The following is a 25,794-nucleotide window of genomic DNA, read 5'->3' on the forward strand; positions in this document are numbered from 1 at the left end:
TTGTGATTGATTAATTAACTAGTGAAATTAATTAGTCAGTTTTTTTTAAGTATAAAGATTAGAGCCAAAATGTCACTGAGAAAGTTATGGGCGATACAAACGAGGCGAAACCCGTTGATTGCAACTTCGTACCTCTAACGGATCCTTTTTTTCCCGGCAATCCCAGAAAGCTTAGCGCTGCTTTGAACTATGGGAACTTGCTGATCAGAAAGGAGAAGATCTCCAAACTGTTTCGATTTCTCCTCTCTCGGCCAACTGTCCACGTGGTGTCAAGGTCAGCGAAAACGAAACGTGAATAACTGTTCTCCCTTCCTCGTGGCAGTACTCTCCCTGTATGCAACGCGTGCGAAAGGAGCACTGGGATTTCCTGAAATCGTCTCTTCGAATGAATGTGGCAGCTACAATGGCGATGCTGCTGCTGCTGTTTACTCTGCTTCTTCTCCACAATATATATATATATATATATATATATATATATATTTATAAGTCCCAAACGTCGCCACACCAGCATTGGACAGCTGTTTCGGCCTTATTGGGCCTTCATCAGCAATGCGTAGGTGGGCGACGTTTGAGCGAGTGGCGTCGGAAGGTCACGTGGAACGTGATGTCCTCCCGTCAGGGTGAGTGACTCACCTCTGAAAGCCCAGTGCGAAGCCAGTAAAGTATTAAATGAAGAAAAATAGCATACGCTCTTTGGCTGCACTTTGAACCTGTGTTTATAAGTCCCAAACGTCGCCACACCAGCATTGGACAGCTGTTTCGCCGATAAAGCCGAAACAGCTGTCCAATGCTGGTGTGGCGACGTTTGGGACTTATAAACACATGTTCAAAGTGCAGCCAAAGAGCGTATGCTATTTTTCTTCATTTATATATATATATATATTCCATGAGTATCTGTTTTTCTGCGTGCAGCCATAGAAGCCATGTTAATCTGTAAGTTTGAATTACAAACACGTCTAGTATCATTTATTTGTTCCTTTAATGGCTTTTTTCCCTGCATTATATATATATATATATATATATTATTTTTCATTATAATATAAAGCGATAGCTTTGTACGGCTCATCAACGTCGACAGCGGCATAGGCACGTCCATAACAGTTCTGAAGAGCGAACGAGAGAGAGCGAGAGAGAAGAGAAGGACAACGTTGAAATTAACGTTGAAATGCAATGTTACAATACGCAACGACTGCGTAAAAGTAAAGGTAATGCATTTAAGCAGGTTGGACGGAATGCCCAAAGATGGAACGAACATCCTCATACATGTGAAACCGCATGCAAATGAAATATGTGAATTAATTTCAACAATCTAGTGTGCAAAGCTACAGCGTAAAAAAAAACTTTGCCTTGACATTACACCACAAAGGCTACTGTCTCTTTCCCCATTAATTTACTTCCTATTTTTTATTAGTTTTCTGTCGCCAAAGAATCTATAGCGCGTAGACATGAAAGCAAAAAAGTAAAGCCCTAGTCCACACTCCCACCATTCTCGCTGCCACAGCCAGGCTCCTATAAGAGCAATGAGGTCTAGACATTTTGTACACAAAAACGGAAACGGTAATCGTTTGTGCGTTGATGTGCAGCAGCATGGCTAGCGTTCCCAGACTCGCAAACAGCAATAGCGCATCCTCCCTCTAATGGTTTCGACCGCTCCACCGTGTACGCATCGTTCTTGACCCTTTCATCATCAATCAATCTGCCATAAGCAGTGTGAGTAAACATAAGCCTAATGTGTGGCGATCGAAGGTGCTTCTAATTAATGACGAGGCTCCCAGCTGTTTCTTCTCAGCGGTTGTTTTGCTTCAGGCCACATATTCGGTTTAATGACCTCCCCCTCCCACCCTCCATTCCTCCAAAGAAAGCAGTAAAATTGGACAGCTCTTCTTGTGGGCGGTTGCCGCGCGCAACACGCGGTATCGAGGCTGCTTTTTATACTGCTTCTTTTTGTTAGTTTTTTTTTTGTTTTTGTTCTGTAGGAACATTCTGTTGGGGCTCTTAAATTGCTCCAAGAAAGTTTGCATGCTGAGGAGCTACGCTGTAACAAGGTCGCACAATTAATGTTCGATCCTTCGTACTGTTGCACCAAATGAGGAATTATGTGAAAAATTTGGTTGCGCTTGTTGGTAATAAATCATGGAACGAAGAGGGGGAGCTGCGTGCGGATACGGTTATATCCCCGCGGATCCGCGCGCTTCTGCGGTTCGTACGGATATCCGCATTTTATATATAAGGAAAATTTATTACATTAACCAGATGATATGTACAGTGTAAGCAGTGAATGACAGTGAAACCGGTTAATAACATACAACGAATGACAGTGGTATATACAGTGACACTTTATCCGCAAATGAGCATAAGTGTCTCTGTCGATGTCCTCCAGGTGGAGCCACAATTGATGCAAATAATCCGAAATGGTGTCGTCGACCAATTTTATTGGAGAATTTCGCGTGACACACTGATCTCGCGTAGTTTGCATGCTGAAAAGTGAAAACTGTTGCAAGACATCATTTTCGTCCTGTAGTTTCTTTTTTTTTTTTTTCGTAAATACAATGACTGCGGATGTGCAGATATACAGTGAACCCTCGTTAATATGACCCCCGATAATCGGACATACGCGCTTTACGACCATATTCCTGGGGAACAATTTAGTGAAACCTCTGCAAATCCCCCCGTTAATATGACAATTCCGCATTATGACCAAAATTTTCGGGAGCGACCATGGTCATAATAACGAGGGTTCACTGTACTCAATATCAGCGCTGTTCCGGGTGCGGATTACACCTATGTCAACTAGCACGGTTGAGGATGCGGTCGCGGATCTCGCATACGCCGGTACGGTGCGGATGCTGGCAATGTTATCCGCGCTCACCTCCCACATTGTGCACCTGTAGAAGCGTAAAAACACCCAACCAACCGGTAAAGAAATGTTGAGGGAAGTGCCTCAGGACGGTGCCCAGAAGAAGAACAGTCTCGATCTGTGTTCGAAAGATCGGCGGCACTCATCCTGAGGCACTTCCCTTGAAACAATGTGCACTTGTGTTTGTTTTGTTTCCTCTTTGTCCTCGTGTTAGCTGCGCTCTTCGCTCTGTGACTAGTACAAGAATTGCCTGCAAGCAAACGTGACTTTTCAGGTATTCGGTGAGCGTGAACAGCAAACTCTAAGAAAAGTGAAAGTAATTTTAGTCGAGAGGATAGAGAGGTAGCAAGCGAGCTGGTGGTATAGATCCATAACTTAAAAACCCGAGACTAGGGGCCAAAAAAACGACAAACACAAACAAGGTCTCAAACATTTTAGTCCTTTGGGGGCCTGCATTACCCCCACCATTAGACCTTTCGGGAGTAAACGTGTGGAAATTTATCTGTAGTTTGGGGACTAAATGCAGTGCTGAGGAATAAACTTTGGAATCAGGGGACTAAAATGGAGGGAAGGGGGAACTGCAATCTAGGAAGTCAAAAACTGCAATCGTTCCCCAACTTACTCTTTTGTTTTTAGAGTCTATAGTCGATAGGTAACGACAATAGAAAACGTAACACTTACAAAAAATTGGAAAAAATTGAAAAAATTAGGGGAGACTGTGCGTGCGTCTTGGGCCGACTTCAGAGAAAAATCTCGCTAAAATCACAATCAGCTATCACACCACGTCACTTCCAATACGCTGCCGTTTTTGCTTGTTTTCTTTCTATGCTTCCTATCGTTCTTTTTTTTTCTCTCTCTCTCCTTCTTTCATTCATGGCGTAAGCTTCTAGAGGCAATAGAAATAAGTCGTCAAAAAATAACCTCTCTGCGTGGAAAGCACGTGGTACAAAGGCAAAAGGGCCTTTTATTCGACGAGCACCATTCACGCTTCAGTTTTCAAACTTGAGTGTCAAACTAATTACGCCCCTCTCAGTCGCAGCTGCGCAATCAAATGAGTGGGCTTTTCACCTGCTTTTTCCTGCTTTTTTTTTTTCTCCTTCGTTCAACTTTCGACATTTGGGACTGCTAGACGTCTTTCTACACGAGCTTAGTTCTGCATGAATGCTAAACTTCAAACTACGAAAAGTGGCCGCACGCCAGATAGGTTATTCTAAAAATATAAGTATTGGAGGGTAAAATGAATAGCACGTAAATTGCAGTGGTACTCTCGAAAAAGTCCTCTTAACGCGCTGCTGCGCTTCATATGCGCTCCTGAGCGGAAATTTGCGTGAATGGAAGAGTCTTCTTTTCAATACGTGGGGCGGTTCTTCGGTGCTTCAAAGACGCCAGGCTTTTCATTCGTTATTAGTTTAGGTTAGTCCAGGATATTGATGTGTATAAAGTTGGTAAGTTTTAATGAAATTAAAATCGATAAAACTCCAGTGCAGGGTAAAGCAATTTAAACGGAACACGAGCGCTGGACTGACAAGCCAAGGTTTATTTCTGCAACAAGAGCTGCATGTATCAAATATCCCTCGCCACTAATGCACAGCACATTAATGAAGTTTGGCCATATATAGGCTGAAAGTGGGAGACAGTTACCTCGCCCAGCGCGACGTACAGATAATTTCCCTAATTAAATTCGAAAAAGTTTCAGGCCAAATGAAGATACTGGAGAACGAGACTGTTGTTGAGAAATGTGAGCTGACGAGGTTTCCGTTGTTTCGCCAGAGAAACGGGTTAGTGGGATGAATCGAATTAGCCCAAATGGTAGATCCTCAGTGACAATATCACCGAATGTCAGGGTTCGATTTTTATTCTTCTACTTTGTTTCTTTCTAGGCTAAAGTTACTTTGCTGCTTAGCATTCTGCTTCCTGAACATTCATCTAGTCAACAGGTACGATGTAAATTGAGAGAAGAAACTCTATTAACTAGATTTTAGTCCCTAGAATTAGATTCCCGAAAGAAACGAAAACAGGCATGTCATACGCAGATAATGTTTCAAATAACTAGCGTTGCTTCCCTGGCGGCCAAAAAATAACCTCTCTGCGTGGAAAGCACGTGGTACAAAGGCAAAGGGGCCTTTTATTCGACGAGCACCATTCACGCTTCAGTTTTCAAACTTGACATTAGAGTTGACGTATCGCATGATTCCAGAGCTCACTCTTTAAATGTCAACGTGACGGTTAGCCTCCCCACTTGTGACATCTGAACTGAGAGCGCAAGATACACGGACAAAGAACGGAGAAACAGACAGGACGGGCGCTAACTTCCAACTAAGTTTATTGAAGAAAATGAGCAAGAAAGCATAAACCCTTCACAGCACACGTGTCACATTCTGGGCGCACCGGTTCTGAGCACACCGGTTCTGAGGAAGATCAGTTCCTTTTCGGTTAGAGATACAGAAGGTGTGCTAACGCATACATCTTGATGGTTATTTATCTTTTCTGCTTCTATTAAGATAAATAACCATCAAGATGTATGCGTTAGCACACCTTCTGTATCTCTAACCGAAAAGGAACTGATCTTCCTCAGAACCGGTGTGCTCAGAACCGGTGCGCCCAGAATGTGACACGTGTGCTGTGAAGGGTTTATGCTTTCTTACTCATTTTCTTCAATAAACTTAGTTGGAAGTTAGCGCCCGTCCTGTCTGTTTCTCCGTTCTTTGTCCGTGTATCTTGCGCTCTCAGTTCAGATGTCTCATTACCAACTAGCCCAATCCTCAACCCCTCCCCACTTGTGTTTTGTACGTGAGCTCAACGGAGACATCATAGTGTTTTAGCACTGCGTACGCAACAAAATAGCGGGTGTACATTCCCATGGAGCCCGTGCGCAATGTGTACTCGCTACTTCCTCGCGTACGCCACAACTTTAGTAGTGAGTTTTAGTGCGTCGTACGCTGTCGTCTTTGTGTACGTAAGGGGCGGAGTTGGTGGTCCTGCGCCTGCGCAGTGCGCAGAACCGCCATGCTATTCTTTACGTGCGCAGAGGCGATCGCCTATATAGTACGATGTTATAAAACTCTATATACTCTCAGTTGGAGGATCACGTTTTGGCGTGCGGATGCGATCCGCAGTTCGAGGCCACCCAGGTAATTTATCGATCTCATGATACGCATATCAGGCAAGTCGTTGAAAGCTTGGAGCACAAAGAAAGGAAAAGATAAATGAGCCCGCCTACTGCGATGTTAAGAAAAAAAAAGAAAATAAAATAAAAAAAACTGGAAGACCTGATAAATAAAGGCACGCGGTTTGGATGAAAGGGGAGAGGGGACAACCTGGTGAAATTTACCCAAGCAGCAAAATGTACTGAAAGTCGAGTGCAATAGGGGTGGGCGGGATGTGTCTTATCAATGTTCTTCAGTGTCACGAGTGTGTTCAAGGCCTTCCACCTACCCGTCCACCCCTATTGCACTCGACTTTCAGTACATTGTGCTGCTTGGGTAGTCTCGTTTTTCGGTTATCTTGATGTATTTCGATTCATTCGTTGTTATTCAGTAAACAGATGTTGAAAGTTGCGACATCGTCTGTCTCGTTTTCTGCGTGTTTCGTTGCGTCTGGCAGCAGTCTCTATACTCTCTCGGATGTTATGCCATATGGTATGTACTACCGCTTTCTTCCATCGGGGAGGGGGGGGGGGGTGACGTGGGGAGGAATTTCTTGGCAGAAAAAGAGAACAAAAGTACAGGAAAGATAAAATGAAAAAGAATTAAAAAGAAAAAACACCCGGCTCACAGGGAGTCCAGGAGGCACGTATCACGTAGAAAGCGGAGCACCGCCTCTGTGACACTCCACTGGCTAGCTCGCTGCACGGGACCAAGGAGTGTTGCGAGGGCAGCGTCGGTGCACCCAAGCTCTGAGAGACTTTGCCAGAGCACGGCCCGTTGACGAAGGAGACGCCGGCAGTGGAGGAGCTGATGAGGGATATCGTCTTCTACTAGACACATAAGTTATTTGTATGTATGCGTATACGGTCAGATTGTAATGGTGACTCATTGTTTAAATACACGTGCACATTATCTATTGTTCATAATTGTCATCACGACTCGTCGCAAATACTCCTCGTCGTGGATAGCTCGCTGTATGGGTTGTATCATGACTGGGCTGTATGGGTAATGACGCTCATAGCCACAGTTCATAGACATAAAAAAATAATAATAAAGTGTAGGGGATATCGCGGGTTCGGTCCCGGTTAAGAACGGTGGTGCAGCGTGTGTGTGTGTGTGTGTGTGTGTGTGTACGGGGGGGTTTAGTTCCCAGCACCGTGTGCAGGAGATTGCCGGCGCAACGCCGAGAGAACCCCAGGCGGTAGAAATTAATCGCAGTCCTATACCCTGCGGCACGTGCGCAGCGTATCAAGGCAGAAATAGGCTGCCACACCGTACGTGGAAATTAATTTTACCGATTACCAATTCCAATTACCTTTACGCATGAGACAGTGTTCGGAGTTTCGATCATAGTTTTAAGTTTTATTTTTTTAATTGTATCAACCTTGCAGTAGAGAAAATATACCTTTATACACAAAATATTACTTACCACCTGTCGAGACCGCTCCTGTTCAATAGAAAAATATATAGAAAAAAAGCGATTGAAAATATTTGTTTAGCTTATTTCAATGTATTTTGGAGCAGTCAAAATCTCGCGATTTATTTTGATACTGCTAACACTGCCTTTGCTAGAGCTCAGGCGTCTTCAAGACGTGGATCGCGAGCTAGCAAGCGTGGAAAAAAGCAGGAGAAAAATTATAGCGCTTAAAATGGCGCCCGAAAATACGCTGAGATGACGCTGAAATGAAATAATGACGCTTAGCGCATTTCTTTCGGATTTCTTTCGGGATCATTTAAAAAAAAAGAAAAAAGATCTGTTGCTATTAGAAAGTAAGTACTCAATAAGAACTTCTAACTGATCCACGACTGCGTATTCGTAACTGCCGTTTACCCTCGTACCAACATCAGAATGACCGTCTCCGAGTATTTTCTTTTGCGGGGGGGGGGGGGGGGGGAGATACGTTTATTATGTAAAAAAATGTATATGTACATATATATAATATTATATATTATATTATTCATATTATATAATAAATATTTTCTTTTGCATTCAGAGTTAAAGGTACCGTAAAGCATCAGACGGACAGGTTATGTTCACGGCGTAGTTTTACAGCTTGTTGCTTGTAAAACCCAGTTATATACTTGTGGCAAGGGACGCAAAATATTTTTATTTCGCTAGTTAAATTGCGCTAAAACGGCTCGTGGCGACATCTGGTGGCAAATAAACCCCAATTTGTCGAGCAGCGGTGATCTGTGCACCCGACTGGCTCATGATGACTACCTAGCCGACTTCTCTTGTTTTGGACGCAGTGTTATGCGCATGCAATGTAGTTCTGCCGCCGTACTTGACGAAGGACCAGCAATGCGCAGTTGGTGGCGACTTCCACACAGTGTTGCCCGTAATTTCCAATTTTGATTTTCTGAAAAGCTATGAGTGCAATCGGGGCGAAAATTGCGTTGCGAGAATACTGATGGTTCGAGGTATCGAACAGATAGAGCTATCAGCAGATATCAGCTCTAATACTTTACAGTACCTTTAACAGAGAGAAACGACTCGCTGTGACCACTACAGCGTAATGCAGACGTGTAAGGAGTATAGAGTAGAACGGCGTGGGAGGTAAATATAGTACTCCTTCTGGGGGCTCTGTTTCGCCCTAATATTTGCTCACAAAATACACTCGAAAGGCGACCTGTACATCGGACTTCACGACCAGAAGGAAGGGGGGAAAGTCGACCCCTATATATATAGTCATCTTCCAGCCCTAACTTGAACAGACTGCCTCATCAATGCCATCAATACCACGCGTCTGGTCATACGGTAATGACGTTTACGTTACGTTCACCCGGAGTAATTGGATATCCGGAGCATTTTATGGGTCCTGTGTTCGACGTCTAATGCAGCGGCATTTATAGAGTGTAATATTGACTGGAGGCAGTGAACCTCTTTGAAGCGATGAACAGCTCATATGGCCAGCCTTTAACATTAATAATGGCTTTTGGAAAACTCAGTACCATCCATATTTTGATTGTTGAGGGGGAAAGGTATAGGAGGGTTTGTTTGTTGTGCCCGCAAGGAAGTCTAATTTGAATAAATGCTACAAGCGACTCTGCAACCGTCTGCGCTGTTCGAGGCCCTTCCTGAGTTTTACGCCAGACTCTCCAGACAGACGTGGGCACAATTTTCTCTGAAGTCGGATAAAAAGGTGCGGTAATTCCATGATGAAATTACCTGAGTGTGGGCGACTAAAGGATGGACGACACGGAAACAGTCCGAACGAGTAATCAACTTTACCGCGCTCAAGACCGCAGAATTTGTTGAATGCTAACTGTCATCTAGCAGTCAAAGCACGAGCACTGAACACAGTAGTTTTTCGATGTAGAAACAACGAAAAACTTTCTATAAAGCAGGCCACAAATAAGGCACATACAACAAGGAAATAAGATTATTTTCACTAGACGTCGCTTTCCAGTAAATCTACAATATTCGTAACACTTCTGAAGCAGGTAATGTTGTTTCGAAGTCACTCAGCATATACAGTAACCCCGACGGAAAAACAGGGAGGAAAAGTGAAAACAGAACTTGCGCCAACTAAATATATGAAATGATAAAATAAACAGATACTCATGGAACGATGCGGCAGCACCAGAGGACACGTGTTTCGCCGTGTTTGCGGCTCGTCAGCCCTGGGTAGCTGCGCATCGTTCCGAATTGGCAAACCAGGGGTCACTCGAAATGGCTGTCACTTCTTTAATGGCTTTTTTTCCTGCATTATAATTCACTGGCTTGCACTGTGGCATTGAGGAGTGCTCAGTCACCCTCCCAGGTGTATATCGCTCGCTGAGTGACCCCTGGTTTGCCAATTCGGAACGATGCGCAGCTATACCCAGGGCTGACGAGCCGCAAACACGGCGAAACACGTGTCCTCTGGTGCTGCCGCATCGTTCCATGAGTATCTGTTTCTCTGCGTGCAGCCATAGAAGCCATGTTAATCTGTAAGTTTGAATTTCAAACACGTCTAGTATCATTATTTGTTTCTTTAACGGCTTTTTTTCCTGCAAATGATAATATATAAAATAGAATTAGTGAATAGAGGACAAGTTAAACACGTGCCCCACACAGTTCCGTCCTCCACTTTCTCATCACATGTCCATTGTATGAAACCCACCGACACCGTCATTTCCATGAGTTTTACACATACCATTTACCTCTCCATCCTTCCCTTTTACTAGGGGATGAAGCTTTCGTACCGTTTGAACGGGTTTTTAACTTCTTCCAAAACATTGGTCTTTTAAATACACTCTAGTTTTACAGCTTTCTTTTATGCCTTTCGATTGGTAATTCGTTAGTTTTAATGAAATGCTTATACCTTTTAATGAATCACTGGATCATTTTCTCTTAAACTGTTAATGCTTTTATCATGGTCTTGGCGCATTATGGTCGTAGTTACCGCTGCGCCATTAAAACACGAATCATCATCATCATCGTCATCATTAAACACGTGCCCCATGGACGGATGAAACGTCGCTGATGCCTCTTTATTTGACGAAAGTTCTATTTTCGCTTTACCTCTTCGTTTTCCAGCAGGTAGTTCAGTAGTTTGATGGAAGAAAAAATGAAATGGAAAGTATGGCGCTTGTGAAGAGGGTCCGCGACAGGTGATTGATTGATTGATTGACTTGTAAAAGAAAAAAATGGAGATGTTAGTCCCGAGCCACTCGGGACTGGCTACTCCAGGACGCGTTATGCTTATAATAATAATAATAATAATACTTTTATTTCATTTATGCATCAATAATGACGTGCTTAAAGGGTGAAACACATGTACGACAAAATGAACGACACGTCGTGCGACGAGTCGCACAGTTTCGCGTCCCCACTCGTCGTATGCCTCACTCGCATGGACGGCGACATCCCTACGACATATCACTGTGAACTGCCGTGTTGCTAGAACAGCGCAGCCTGAGGTACATTCGCCCACGCTCTATTGAACGTGACGAAATTTGCCCCCATAATAAAACACAGTAAACGAGAACAATTCGTTCCTGATTTCACTTGTCTTTCAATAAGCAACGCGACGAAATCAGCTACTCGTTTGCATTCCGAACGCACACTGTCCGCCGTTTTTTCTCGGGCCCACCACATTTACCAGGGAGGCACCATGATTGGCTGCGTGGTTGCTGATGTAACCACCTTCGTACAACACGACGGAGAGGAGATATCCAAGCAGTTTTGTCGCGCTACGACGTGTCGTGGAGAGTTGCTGCCACGACTTATTTCGTAAGAAACCGGCCCAGGATACTTTGCGTTGCGACGCGTCGGAGGACGCGTCGCGCATTTTGTCGTACGTGCGTACGTGCGTCACAAAACAGGTCGACCAACATTCTCCAATTATTATGCCCAATGAAAGAATGTAGCTCCCGATATCCAAATATGAAATTCTTTTGCTTCTAGCGAGCGTCTTTAACACCAAACAATGCATTTCAAAGAGCATAATTCGCGCGAGTCTCTCCTTATCCTTGGAACCGGGTCACGTCGCTATATTCCAGCGTATAGCAACATCGAATTCTAGGCGCTGGAGGTGGAGGAGATTTTCGCTCTCCTAGCCAATGACGGACCCCACTGAGACCAGGGATGGGCATAAATAAATTTTTTGAGTATTTAAATATAAATACAAAATACTTTGTTGACAGGGGTATTTAAATACTCTTCATAAATAGTTTTCAACATGAGTATTTAAATACAAAATATAAATACTGTATTTAAATACCGTAACTACTACCATAAATACTGTGAGGAAGATGTCATCTGGAATTATAGAAATAATTATGATCATAAGGACAAATCAGCAAGAAAGAATAGCATTTATTTGTTAGATTATCATGGCGATTTTAATATTAGAAATTTCTCGAAGACTGCTTCTTTTATGCATCTTCTGTTCAGCCGTACAATCAGATTCGCAAAGGAGAACAGCATCTCCACAGGTGCCGATGAACAAATGCTTGTATTAAATTTGACGAAGATGCTTCGTAGAACAATGTAATCGGGTGGTCACGACCGTTGTCCGCAACAACAGTGAAAAACTCGCCATCTAAAATGGTTTGTCGCATGCGCATGCTAGCGCAAACCCGGCATAATTGCGCCCGAAACTCGCCCTTCTTCCCGAAAGGTCAAATGCGGGCAACTTTAACATATGAGTCAGTATATTCTGTATTTAAGAGTATTTATAAAGTATTTACAAGAATAAATACCCGAAAATTGGTATTTAAATATAATTATAAATACATTTTTCAAGTCTGTATTTAAATACAAAATATAAATACATGTATTTATATTTTAAATAGTATTTTAATTACAATGTATATAAATACTGCCCAGCGGTGACCTCGTGGAGCAATACAGCACTGAAAAGGTAGTGCGCACATGAAATAGAATATTGAGGATTTTTGGTACGGTTTGAACTCGCTATCTTGGATTGGACAAGTGGGAATATGTTTAGAGTTGACCTCAATTCTCGATATTACAACAAAATTAATGTATAAGCGTCGCACATTCTAAATGGCTGAGGATGCGTGACGTCAAAATGACGTGTCGCTATTGTCGCCAGGACATCGCAGGGCGGGGCATGAGGGCGAAAGAGTCCAGTGAATATTCAGTCCGTTTGGAGCCATTATTTACTTTTTCGCGACAGCAATTTTTTGAAAACGTTCACCGTCGGCAACGTATCACAATGTATTTAAAAAAAAGTGCGCCTCGTATACCTGTTTATTGCCCCTTTAAGCCATTTGGCTTGTTTGTACGTTTAAGACTGTGATCATTATCATTCATTACCTTTGCAAGTCAACGAAACTTTACTACATAAGAGGCGTTTTGAGAACATGTAGATCTTTACACGGCGACCACGCAGCTCATACTAAGACAGCTCGTACCACACTCAACTCGTACCAGGGCAGCTCGTCCCGAGACATTATACCAGGACAGCTAGCACCACACTCAATTCATACAGCACTCAATTTGTACCAATCTGTACTCATTCCAGTTCCGGTTGCGCCGGTAAAGGTCATATCAGGAACAAATCTCACACGGTGTGACTAATACCCCTGTCAGACGAGCACGTATACGGCCTTAACGGTCGCGACCGTAAATGCATACTGTCATTAACTTCCTGCCAGACGGTCAGCAATAAGGCCTTTGCGACAAAACTGAGGTACAAGGGCAACGGCGTTCCCGCAAGACCGTTTACGGCGTCCCATCGAAACTGCCCAAGCCTCGTCACCAAGCATACCATAAACAGGATTTAGCACATTTAATTCAATTCGAAATAAAATGCTTTTTACCCGACGTAATGTTGTCATCTTTTTTTTTTCGTCGTTTTCTGGCGTTTTTGCACTTTGCTTCACTTTTTATCCCTGTACAAGTGCTACGTTTGTAGTTACACCCTCGAACCACTGCACGCGGCATCGCACCGTGTCGTCTCCATCCAAAAAGTCAGACGCCACTAAAAAATATATCCAAAGCACTTAAAAGCAAATATAGTTTGCTGTTGTATTTTGAAAATACCAACAAAACGTTGTTTTCGTGTACTTTCAGTAAGAAAAAGCGTGATTTCGCTACATTACATTCAACGTTCACAGCCTTGTTTATCGACTTGGACATCACCGACAAAATGCCTTCACGGATACCGTCTGGCAGCTCCCCAGAGCTTAGGGCCGTATGTAACTTACGGCCATTCCTTAATGCCGTAACTTTAAGGGCCGAATATGTGCCCGTCTGACAGAGGTATTATACTGAAGGGAATGTACGACTCCTATAAATAACAATTACTGAAGAATATTGAAGGATCATTAAAACGCACTACAATGATTGTGGGAAATAGGGAAGTTTGAAAAGAAACAAAATGGAACCTGTCCCACATTTTCCTTGTCGCGTGGAATATCAATACACTAATCACATGAATTTGCCCCAACCCGGCTCATCACGATACTATATGCGCAAGGGGTCCATTGGCTGTTTTGCAGTGACAGGGGTCCTGTCGGATAATCTTTTTCGAACAGACACGAATTTTTCCGACCAGTCGGTTCACTACTATCTTATGACACGTGTATTCACGTGTAATCTCAAAGTGAGATCTCCGTTCAACCAGATTTACACTTTGTTGCCAATTTTTTGCGCATTAATTTCGGAATCCAAGTCGGAAAACGACGCCTAGTGGCGATGTGTTCGTGGGATTCGTACATTTCCTTCAGTGCAAGTCATATTTTGTGATTTTTTTAAAATTGCTGATATGCCCTGTCTCTGCGCGACTGTAACTGGAATGACGGTTCAGATTGGGGTACCAACCACCTTGTATATACACGTTGAACGCGGTATGAGTTGAGTGTGGTATGAGTTAGCCTGGTATGGGCGGCCCCGGTATGGCTTGTCCCGGTATGAGTTGTGCCAGTATGAGTTCTCTGGTATGAGCAGGGATAGAAATCACAAATAATCGTAAGAAAAAATGTCAGTAATTTGCACAGAAGTATATGCGTAAGGTCAGGTACTATTTGGAGAATGTGGAGAAGCGTACAACTCTAAAATTTGCGTACGTCACCTCGTCCCCATTACCATCTACAATTTAATAAATTTGATTGCTGGTTGAGCTTTTCCTGCCTCATTAATCCTTTCGTCCTCCACGCTCAGCCTTTTCCAGCATCAAGTTCATTTCCCATCGCTTCCCTCCGACTATGCCGTTTTAACAGTCACGAATGCTAACCTCCCCCTTCTATTGCAGCCTCAACTCACTCGCCTCACTAGCACGCTTGCCGCTCAGCCTTGAAGCAATATTAGGCCCTTGCTTTAACCAGGGATTTCCCTACACCCCCCTCAGGGGGGGCCCTCCCTGCATTTTTGCAACACCCCCCTTGAAATTTCTCAGGTGACCCCACCCAGCTCGGCCACCAACACGTTCTGGTAGTGAGTCCGGAGCAGCGAATTACATCCTGTGCTGTCAAACTTGGGCTGTAGGACCACAGTCACGCAGATGATCGTGCGATGCATTTGTCCAAAATCATTTAAAAGTGACTGTCCAATGCATATATTGCGCGTATGTACGAGCAAAAATGCGTGCGGGCACGCAAACTCAATGTGGATCATCAAGAGCCATTTGCGCCCAACTCAACCAAGCGAGGTATTCTAACGTTTTCACCGTTGATTGCTAGGTGTTCGTTGACAAGATGGTAGTCTCGTAACTTTGTCGGTCGTGTGATTATGCATCTTAATGTTGAAATGCCGTTCACAATGAATCTCTATTCTAATGTACTGTGTTCTAAAGTAATGACATGTACAAATAAACCGGGAAAGCTGTGCAGATATGCCACCGTTGTGCCACGATTCTTTCCGTGTCTAAGAAAAATTCCGTAAGTGGAACCTTCACCAAGCATGACCCCCACCCCCACCCCTTGAAAGCTCGGCACCCCCCCAGTAGTGAATTTCTGGGGAAATCACTGGCTTTAACCCTGCGTAGTCTCTGCACTCAGTTCACCAGTTGTTTGGCGTCCACGGGTCTGCTTGAGCTCCTTTAGCTTCAGTGACTCTTGCATGAGTGCGGACGTGTGATCTATGTGACTTCATCGTACTACATCGCGTGTGGTCGACTGGATGAACTGATAACTCGGACAGCTTCTAAACGTGCAGTATCTCGCTTGCTATATGTCTTCTGTCGTGTGTGTGTGTTTGTGTGTACGTTTCATTTCCTTCATCGCCATCTCACTCATATCTTACCTCACGCGCACTGAGGAGGGTATCGCAATTCCTGCGGTGAGACACCCCATCCCATCGTCATACATGTATAGCTGTAGTCATTTTTTGCCCTTCTCACACATTTTCCTGTATCTGTTCACGTCTCTGCTAACATTGAAAAAAAAAAAAAAGAACAACTAATAATAATAATAAAGAAGCAGAAAAGAAAACGTCGGTTCTCAGCTGAGCGTTTTCGTTTCTCGAGTGTCATTTTCGTAACCTTTCCTCAAACGCTCATGTACGCTGTTTTCGCCGCAGAAGCGAAGACGATCACAACGTCTGTATACAGGGTGTCCCAGAAAACGTGTCATTGAATTATAATAAAAAAACTACGCCACCTAGAATCATGCGGTCAACAGCATTTGTTCTTATTAGGTTTTTGCCACTTCCTAGTGTGAATGTCATGTACTCCAAGTTTAATTATGTAAATATTTGCGAACTGAGCTCGAAAATTTGCCAAGTAAAGGTCACTTTTTTACCCCACCAATATGAAGAGCGTGCCGAATTCACTCAAATTCATGATAATTCACAGTGATATTCACGAGCTATCCCATCAGAAAAAATAGCCGAATATCATGCTTTTCGGAGCACCGGATCATAGCGCGCGACGACTTTTTGAGCGCAATCGCTCGCAGTGCGACGAAAGGAGGTTCCGAAGCCAGCCCACAGAGTGATAGTAGAAACAGTAACAGTTCCTAAAATTTGGAGAGGGAAAGCATTATTCCAGCGAAAGTCGGACGTGATAAGCCGTGCCTGTTTTATCTCTTTCTGCAATGTCGGGGAGGGCTGGGTTTCCAACCTCCTTTCGTCGGACTGACAAAGATTGCGCTGAAAAATTCATCGTGCGCTATTCTGTGCGACCTCCGTAGACCATGATGTTCGGCTATTTTTTCCGATGGGATAGCTCCTGAATATCCCTGTCAATTACCATTGACTAAATTATAGACCATTTGACTAAATTATAGACGCTCTTTACATTGGTGGGGTAAAAAAGTGACCTTTAGTAGGCAAATTTCCGACTTAAGCTCGCAAAAATTTACATAATTATCCCGAGATCGCGGGTTCGAACCCGGCCGAGGACGCCAGGAACTTGGTGGCAGGGTACAAGTTGCTTAGGCACGCCGTCTTCCGCGAGGGACGTTAAATACGGGGTGCCGTGTGATGAGCTTTCATCGCACGTTAAAGAACTCTCAGATGGGCAAAAGCAATCCACAGACCGACTGCTGTGGCGTCGCTCATGATCTCAGTTGTCTCGCGACGTAAACACCCAATTATTATTATTATTATTTACATAATTAAACTTACGTTACACGACATTCACATGAGGAGGTGGCAAAAACCCAGTAAGAACAAATGCCATTGACCGCATGACTGTAGGTGGTGTAGTTTTTTTTATTATAATTCAATGACACGTTTTCTGGGACACCCTGTATATAACTCCATCAATTTCCAACGCTCCACTCGCGGCTCCTCATTTTCTTTTGTTTCCGTGACATTCACGCGGAGGAAACGTTCCAGTCTGCCGTCCTCCCCTATTTGGTGACGACGATAATGCCCAATGGATTTCCTGTCAAGTGCCGTAACCCGAAACTTTCTGGAGCATTACGATCTCTCGGAGCAGCGCCCATGCATTTCCCCGATCCATCAAGGACCTGTCAAATGATCGAGACGGATCTGCGCTCTTTCTTCGCCTGTTTCAGTTTGGAATACATAGAACAGCGGCACTATGGAGAAAAGAGGGAGTGCTACCGCGCGTGCCGTAATTTCCGGCCAGTAATCTGCATCCGCGTAGTATAAAGAAAATGATCAGTATAGATAGCGCTGGGGCTAAAGGTCAAAATGGATTAAATAGAAGCGTGAAAATACGTTGTAGCTACCGCGATTAATGGCGAATTCGGGTGGTCATTTCGTAGCAACTTTTTTTGCCGGATCTCGAGCAGTCACGTTCGCTTGGTCAAAATGAAGCAATCTCGAAATGTTCGCGTGGCGCTTTCCGAGCGCTCGGAATTTGCCACCTAGCACTTTTTTTGTCCGATCTCAACACGATCGAGCAGCAGATTGGCTCTACTGTATCCGGTGTCGTCACATCCGCACTGCAACGGTGGCGAGTGCCCTCATTGGCCCGCATGTTGAAATCACGTGGTTTAGCAGACGACAGAGCTCGAAGACGGGCGACCGCGACGCCCCTAGCGTGATCCAAGTGCCTAAAACCGCTAGATTCCTAGCAATCATGTTCGGGTTGCAACGGTCACGTGATCGGGCTCGGTCGCCGACCTAGCAATTTCAGAGCGCCCGGCCGTGTTGCTACGAAATGACCACCCGAATTCGCTATAAGTAGTAGTTTGTTTTTGCGCAGTTCGATTAATGCGCGCCCTTGTGCAATTCCTCATCTCGACGGACCTCTTTGACACATTGTGACACTGTTTTGTGTGTGTGTGGGTGCATTGAGATTTCGCACGTGGACTCTCCTACACTGTTGCTTTTGGTGCCAAGTTCTGTGGTGATGTTTTCATCCATTCCGTTTCAAAGTGTATAGATCTGTTTTGTTTCCCTTTCTTTTCTGAATAACGCGTCCTGGAGTAGCCAGCCCCGAGTGGCTCGAGACTAACATCTTCATTTCTTTTTTCTTTTACAAATCAATCAATCAATCAAACAATCGATCGATTAAATGAAATTCGGTTCTCGAATATTTAACTCAGCTGGTAAAGCTACATTATAATTTGGACCATTATTAAATAAAGATGTTCAAAGAGACAGCACACACTAAAATTAACTTTTAAAAAAGTGGACAAGGAAGGAAGTAGGGGCGTTATTTTAAAATGATAAATGTGAGTTAGAAAATGTAACTTAAAATATGTGCTCAGTCTTCTGCCCAGGGACGTTAAATAAGACGTGCCGCGTGCTGAGCTTTCGGCCCAAGTTAAAGAACCCTCAAGTGGGCGAAATTAATCCACGGACCGACCACTGTGACGTCGCCCTTTGTCATAGTTGTGTCAGGACGTAAGGGCACGAATCATTATTAGAATGTGGGTTAGTCATTGAAAATGTAGTAGGGACACAAAAATACTTTGTGATAGAAAGTTTTAGTAAATCTGAACGTGTTCGCGATAGCAGTTCTGAAAACATCGGTCTCTACGTCTTGGCGCGTCTTTGGAACTTAGTTCCTATTAACATCGTCATTGCAGTATACTACGCTCCAGTACGTTCTCACATCTCACACGCTATTGAGGTTTATGGTCTGACATACCATACCATCATTAATCCAAAACGCAAAAACGAGCGGTTCCAACAATACTGTCGCATGGTCCTCAAGACTCCATCACTTATGCATTTCGCCTGTTAAGAATCTCAGATATCTCTACCCTCAATAATTACAAGATTGTCGTTTTCATGAACTTGGTTTATCACAATCCCACCGATACGTTTTCACTTCGCCAACACAGCACAAACTACTCTCTCAGGGGTGCGCCTGCAATCGTTGCTCCGACGCCAAGAACAAACTATGGTCTTCACTCTCTTATTTACTTTGGTTCGATATTTGGAATAGATTGCCGCTCGATGTTAGAACTATTACTTGCTGTCGCTCAATTAAAGTAAGAGCAAATATATAGATATATATTTACAAGGAGTAGTGACACGAATTACACCGAGCTGTCATCCAAGCGCGAGTCCTGATTCTTACTTATTGCCTTTTGTGTGTGCCTTCCCTCTTTTCTTTTGGTGTTCTTTTTAAGTTCCTTTGTTTATACATTGATGTGCAATGGTCACCGGCTATGTAGTTGGTGTTACCAAACAGGACAAATTAAAAATTGCCGTGATTTATTGTGTACATGTTGTTATATTATCTTTATTTTTGTTTATTTTTTCACATGGGTATTTATTTGCGGGACTCTGTTGCGGGCTTGCCCTTACAGTCCCGATGTAAAAAAAGAAAAAAAAGACGTATCATGAAATAAATTTCTCTAGTTATCATCATAACCCAATCGTCGTATCCCTTCGACGTAGATGACATGACGTCGCTGATCTTTGATTCGATGTTAACGTTGACAAAAAAAAATATAATAATAATAATAATAATAGGGAGAGATTGAACTGGTCACAAGACAAATTCGGCTACTCCCATAAACACATTAGTGAGTTTTAGTATACCGTTGATAAAGTTATCGTCTCTATCGGAACCAATCGCACTCGTGCGTGACTCAGAATCTTATCCACTGATTGGTTCCGGTTGATACGGTGAGACGCTGGCCACGTTATCAACGGTCTGCTAAAAGTCTCTAATATCTTCGACATCTTCCTTTATCTTATCGTTTTCGTAGGGTATTTCCCGTCTATTAAAACTTGCTAACAACGATAATTGAAATGTTACTTCACGTAGCGGCACTCTCCCTACACATATCCCCATATCATCGTCATCATGTATTTCTCTCTCTCTCTCTCCCTACATACGTGACTGCGGTGGCTCATAGTCATGTCCATGCCCATAATCATAACCATGCGGTGCGGGGTGCTACTCAGCGAAGGGTAACGGGCATATTTTCGTTCCGGCAATATTTGCGTTTGCGGTTTACGTTTCTGACACCACCAGTCTTTCAATTTCGTTTCGCATTACTGTTTCCGTTGATGAAACAGCTGTTACGGAGCTCCGACTGGGCAGCTCTTTCAGCATTCCCCTTTGCCTAAGTACTGCTTCGAAGTCACGCACCGTACAAGTATTTCGCTTCTGTGAGATCCGTGTATGTCCCAGGATTTACAAAATTGCGTTATTATTAGATTAAAAAAAAAACACCTTTCGTTTGCAGCGAAAACTTACGTGAACCGCCGAAAACTCGTTCAGTGTCCCGTGCACGTACCGATGTTTCTATAAAGGGCAGTCGTAAATTTCTTCTCACGTTGACTGGATTGTTTTTCGTCCTTGCTGCGTTGCGCGCTATACTGCACAACATGAACATCTTGCTCACCTTTCGTGACTCACAGCTTTCCATTCTGCTCACATGGAACACGACATTACAGGTATCACCCACAGTTCCAGAGCATGGCGCAGCGCTAAAAAAAATCATTTTTAAACATGGAAAGCAGCATCCTACAAGACCCGAAGACTGCAGTCCATCATCGTGTATTACTTAACGCGCTCTGGGTGAAGACGGCACAAAATCTAATATTCTTCCAAATAAACGTTTCTGTAGTCTTTCACCGTGGTGCATTTAAAAGCCATCAAAAACGTGACACACTCTAAGAAAAAAAGGAGTAAAACGGGGAGTAATTGCAGCTTCTACTCCCCTAGTCTGCAATTACTCCCCATTTTAGTCCCCTAACCCAACATTTAGTCCCGACGTTTACTCCCCAGGACTGCAAATTGTCACTAAACTTCGCGAATGGTCTCCTGAATGCAAAAGTCTACGTAAATATGTGCCCTTGGTCCATTTGAACGACGTAAGGCTGTATAACTCACACAACGTAGCAATTTTCGAGCCACACAGAGTAAGAAACAGTTAGCGCATCTTTCTTCGCAAATTGTGCCCTAATATGGCGCAAGATTTTATATCACTCGATATATCACGGTTGACGGTTTGCTTCAAAGTATCTTCATGCATGCGCACCAATTATGTACCTGGGACTCTTACAACAGCGCGTGAAATGCGGTCTTCGCTGTTTGACATTCATTTGCTCCCGTGCATTTACTCCCGAAAGGGACTATTTTTTGTGGCAATGCAATTACTCCCCAAAAGGAGTAAAATTACTCCTATTTTTCTTAGAGTGCAGAAGCCTTTAATAATGTTCTCTTTTTCTTTTTTTTTCTTCTCTGTATATCATGAACTCTAGCCGAAACGTTCGATGAAAAAACTACGGCGGTTCTTAGTAGGAATGAGTAAGAACTACGAGGGCATGCTGGAAAGGTTCTCGGCACTACTCTCGTTATCGTAAGCACAAAGAACGAGACGATAGAGAAGAAGAAGAGAAGAGAAAGAGCAGAAATGCTAGGTTTTAAACGCGAAGCGCTGATTTTTGCTCTGGCTATAAACAGAACCATCTCCACTATAAGCGTGAAATTTTCGAATGTGGAACTTCGGGCTGTCATGAAATTTCTGTTCATGTGGAATAAAACTTACATGGAAATCTGAGTGCGTTATGCAAACAATCAGGGGTGGAAACGCTTAGAAAGTGCTGCGCCAATTGCGCCTTGCATTGCCGCGTTGCAATTTATTGCGCCAAATTACGCCCGGGAGACAAAACTGCGCCGAAATGTCTTCCGCCGCCAGACAGTCATGATTTCAGCAAACGCACCGCTGTTATCGCAAGCTTTATTCTCTCGCTGGCAACCCTGATCCAACACAATGCAATGTTAGTCGAGCTAAGCCAATTTACCTTGATCGTTATGATCGTTGATGTGTGTTGCTGTTATGTGCTCGTGGCAGTGTAACGCTTTTTCTCTGCCGTCTTGTCGACATAGCGTGGAACAATGAGCAAGTGTAAGTGACAACTAGTTTTGTAACTCTCAAGAATGCTCTTGCAGCCGTACATTTTTCCGACGGATTTGGGCCACATTTCGACGGTCAAGTTGTAAATGAACTCGAACCGCAAACAGCTCACGAGCCGTTACACCAGGGACCTCATTTTTTTTCTTTTCCCATCAAATCACATCACACCATGGGCCTCAAACTCAAATCGAGTAGTGAGCCGAATTGACCTTAGACCACATCATGCAGGGCAACTCAAAAAATAAATAACGGTAATTACCACAAAATGTCATAAGAAACCATAGAATCAAATATACATATAAGAAAGAAAAAAGAAAAAAAAATACAGGAGGCGGTGTAGTTATTATGCAGCCGAACGGTGTGTGCAGAATTCGTTACTGAAAAAATTCCATACTCGACACACCGAGAGAAATAAATAAGCTGTCTTTCAAAATCGGGTACTGAAAATACAGAAAGCGATTCGAGAAAAATACGTAGGTCCTCGCAAGCGATTATGTCCGTGTTCCGAAGCACTGAAATTATCTCCTATTTACACACTGTACTGTGGCCTTTGCTCACAGTTTCAGCTTTGAAAAATAAATTGCAAAAATCGGATAGAAACAGCTAGCGAACAATATTGACACTGGAGGGCTTTGGAGTTTTGCTACTTTAGTATCGCTTCTACAAATTGAAATGAAATGGCGTTTTGTACATAACTGCTCAGTCTCTACTTTTAAATCGATATCGTTTCTTTAACGCACTCTTGGGGCTACGCTGTTCGCGTGGCGTCACGGTGCTCCGCCTCGTTTGCTTCTTTATCGCGGAGGGGTTTAGAAGGATTGGAAGGATTAGATCGTATTTAGCAGACTAGAAAGCCTTTACGGTAACGGTAAAAACTGCGACAACACAGCCGCTGGTAGGATTTGGAGTCTCCTAATCTCCCTAGCCGCCTTGGCTAGCAGCAACGAGCGTACGCTTTTGCCCACTCGGAAATGCCGTGGGTCGCTCAGTTGCTGCACAGCGCGTCTCACGTGATGTCCTTGGTGGGGTCGGGGGGGGGGGGGGGGTTGTAAGTGTGGAAGAGAAAATGTGATGATGTCCATGGTCGTCTGACAACACGAATCCCGCGGAGTTACAGCGTAGGCGGTGCAGCTTTCGCGCAGGTGTAGAGTTCGCAGATGTGCCGGAGATACTGCTGCGGGAGATGCAGACGCGGTGATCGAAACTGAGCAGCGTAAGCAGCGTGCGGCCGATAATGCCAGGGAGCGGTGTGCGACAAAGCGTGCCGCCATTAAGGGTACATTTATGCTGCAGCATCGCTGCTGGCACATGGCACATCGCTGTTTGGCGATGACGAAACAAACACATGTATCTCTGTGGGCGCGTTCATGCTGCAGCATCGCTGCTTGCCAAAGATGCACGCCATGATCATCGCCACAACAATGCTGCCAAACATGTTTGAACATGCCCGGGGACTACCTGACTTCTGGCGATGACAGGTCAAACACAGAGCTTTCTGTTGGTGCATTTACCCTGCAGCCTGGCTGCTCGCTTATCCTCGCCTCTGCTTGCCGCTCTGCTCTCGCTGCACCTAGGAATGTAAACATGTTTGTCTTCCTGGTATCATTGATGACTGGCGTCTTGAAATCCGACCTGCGATTGGTTGTGATGAAGTCGGTTTCCTCCTTCCCACTTTTCCTCGTTTCCATCCTTCCACAGTGAACGCTGCTAGGCGACTGATATAGCGAAAGCGAGCAGCATCTTGAGCAATCTGCAGGGTAAACGCACCCTAGCGGTTATGCGAGCAGCGATGTGCTTGAAGCTGCAGCGAGCAGCGAGCAGCGATGCTGCAGCATAAATGTACCCTAAGGTTGGTCCTCCCTGGTGCGTTTTGACGCACAGGCATCCGTTCCGTTGGCACGCATTCTCAGCGCAGCGCAATGAGTTGACATGTTCTTACTGCCACAGACCTATGTCCGTCGGTTGACACATGGGGTCGACGAAGCGCACCAACGTGGGTTCAGTGCATGCCCATACAGCAAAGACGAAGGCACAGCGGAGGCACTACGATAGCACAACGTGTTTTAAAAGCGTTTTGTTTGCGTGCTGTGGTGCCTCGACATAGAAGATCCCGAAACGGTGCCGCTCAGCAACGCTTTCGCTGGATTTCTTGTGACCCAGTATTACTTCACTGCACTACTCTTGCAGCAGAAATTGAAGGAGACAAGAACACACGTTTTCACGCTGCACTGCCTTTTAATAATCTAGCCTCGTCTTGTGATCTCTACTTCGCTGCAAAGCATTTATTGCACGGCAACGCCCACGGCAACACCAGATAGACAAAATCGCGCAACGCTGCTCCGTTGGCCGCCATTGCTGTTTACCTACAACGTACAAACTGCGCATGCGTCAGGTTCACCGCTCTGATTGGTCTCCTTGCTGCGTCAAACGCGCTGCTGTGCGGAAAAGTTGAGCCGTCGCGGAACTATTGTACGTCCGTGCGTGGGAGCTCTCCGTTAGCTCGTTGTCACGGTAACTGACGGATACAGGCTAACCGGAATGGATGCGTGTGCGTCAAAACGCGTCAGTGAGGACCAACCTCTAGACCAGATGTCGAAATGCGCACCAAAGAGTACAGTGACTATAACAGAAAGTAAACGCGTTTGCAGGCGAAAACCGTGTTTCTGGACGAGGTCAATGGCAACCTGTGGTCGGGTTTGTGCCGCACGCAGATCATGTACGGTCACAGCGCAGCGGAAGCCCTTCATCTGCTGCTATACTATCGCGTTTCGTACGTGTTTGCCAGTGCGCCAAAAAAAGTTTAGTGATTTTTGTGGTGATAAGGATAACATACACGCCCAAGCAGCACAATGTACTCAAAGTCGAGTGCAATAGGGGTAGACGGTATGTGTCTTATCAATGTTCTTTAGTGTCACAAGTCTGTTCAAGGCCTTCCACCTACCCGTCCACCCCTATTGCACCCGACTTTCAGTACATTGTGCTGCTTGGGCGGGCTTTACGGTGACAAGATTAAAAGTTAGACATTTCGATGCCTATACGGACGTCACCAGAAGCACATGAGACAGAACAGTTGCTCGGATCGTTTTTTTTATTTTTAATGTGTCACTATTTAATTTAGTGTGAGAATTAAGATGAGCTCACATTAATCCCCATATTAGTTACAGTGCGGTAGTCGTGTGCAGTCAAAGTGCACGCGAGGGTCATGCAGGTTGGTGTGTCCGTTAGCCCTTGAGGTTCATCTGTCGAAGAAGTGGTCACGTACGTGTGTTTCTAGAAACAACGTCTGAAAATATTTTATCCCGAACTCTTAAATTTTTTGACAGGGTAGCTTTCTTCCGTTTGGTGGTCAGAGGCCCTCGAGCACCATAATAGTTAATTGCTGGCCACATGCGTCCCGCGGGCCACGTGTTTCAGACCTCTGCATTACGGTGGACTCACTCCTTAAGAAGTTTATGGGGAATATTTGTTCGCAAGGTTCTCGTGAACCTAGCTAAATTTCTACACGTAACAGGTACTGGCGTGTTCCCCTCGAGTTTATTTAGGGGATGACATGCTTTGAAGGCCTGACGCAATCCACTGATTTTTGGCGAATTAAAG

The 25,794-nt window shown here is 44.4% G+C and overlaps 1 protein-coding gene and 1 long non-coding RNA gene across 3 annotated transcripts in view; one reads left to right on the forward strand and one right to left on the reverse strand.

The window, feature by feature from the left end:
• The window catches only part of LOC135386178 (uncharacterized protein DDB_G0287625-like), a 370,446-nt gene that overhangs the window by 247,413 nt on the left and 97,239 nt on the right, over nt 1-25,794 (reverse strand). The window lies entirely within an intron of this gene.
• LOC135386179 (uncharacterized) overlaps nt 1-25,794 on the forward strand; it is a 200,007-nt gene that overhangs the window by 70,926 nt on the left and 103,287 nt on the right. Inside the window, exon 1 of one of the 2 annotated variants that reach the window (XR_010420626.1) lies at nt 6,450-6,495. The exons of the other annotated variant lie outside the window; for it this stretch is intronic. This is a non-coding gene — a long non-coding RNA (uncharacterized LOC135386179). Of the gene's footprint in view, nt 1-6,449; nt 6,496-25,794 lie in introns of those variants that run through there. 2 annotated transcript variants of the gene reach the window in all.

The sequence above is a fragment of the Ornithodoros turicata genome, chromosome 2 (genome assembly GCF_037126465.1).
Source record: "Ornithodoros turicata isolate Travis chromosome 2, ASM3712646v1, whole genome shotgun sequence".
NCBI lineage: Eukaryota > Metazoa > Arthropoda > Arachnida > Ixodida > Argasidae > Ornithodoros > Ornithodoros turicata.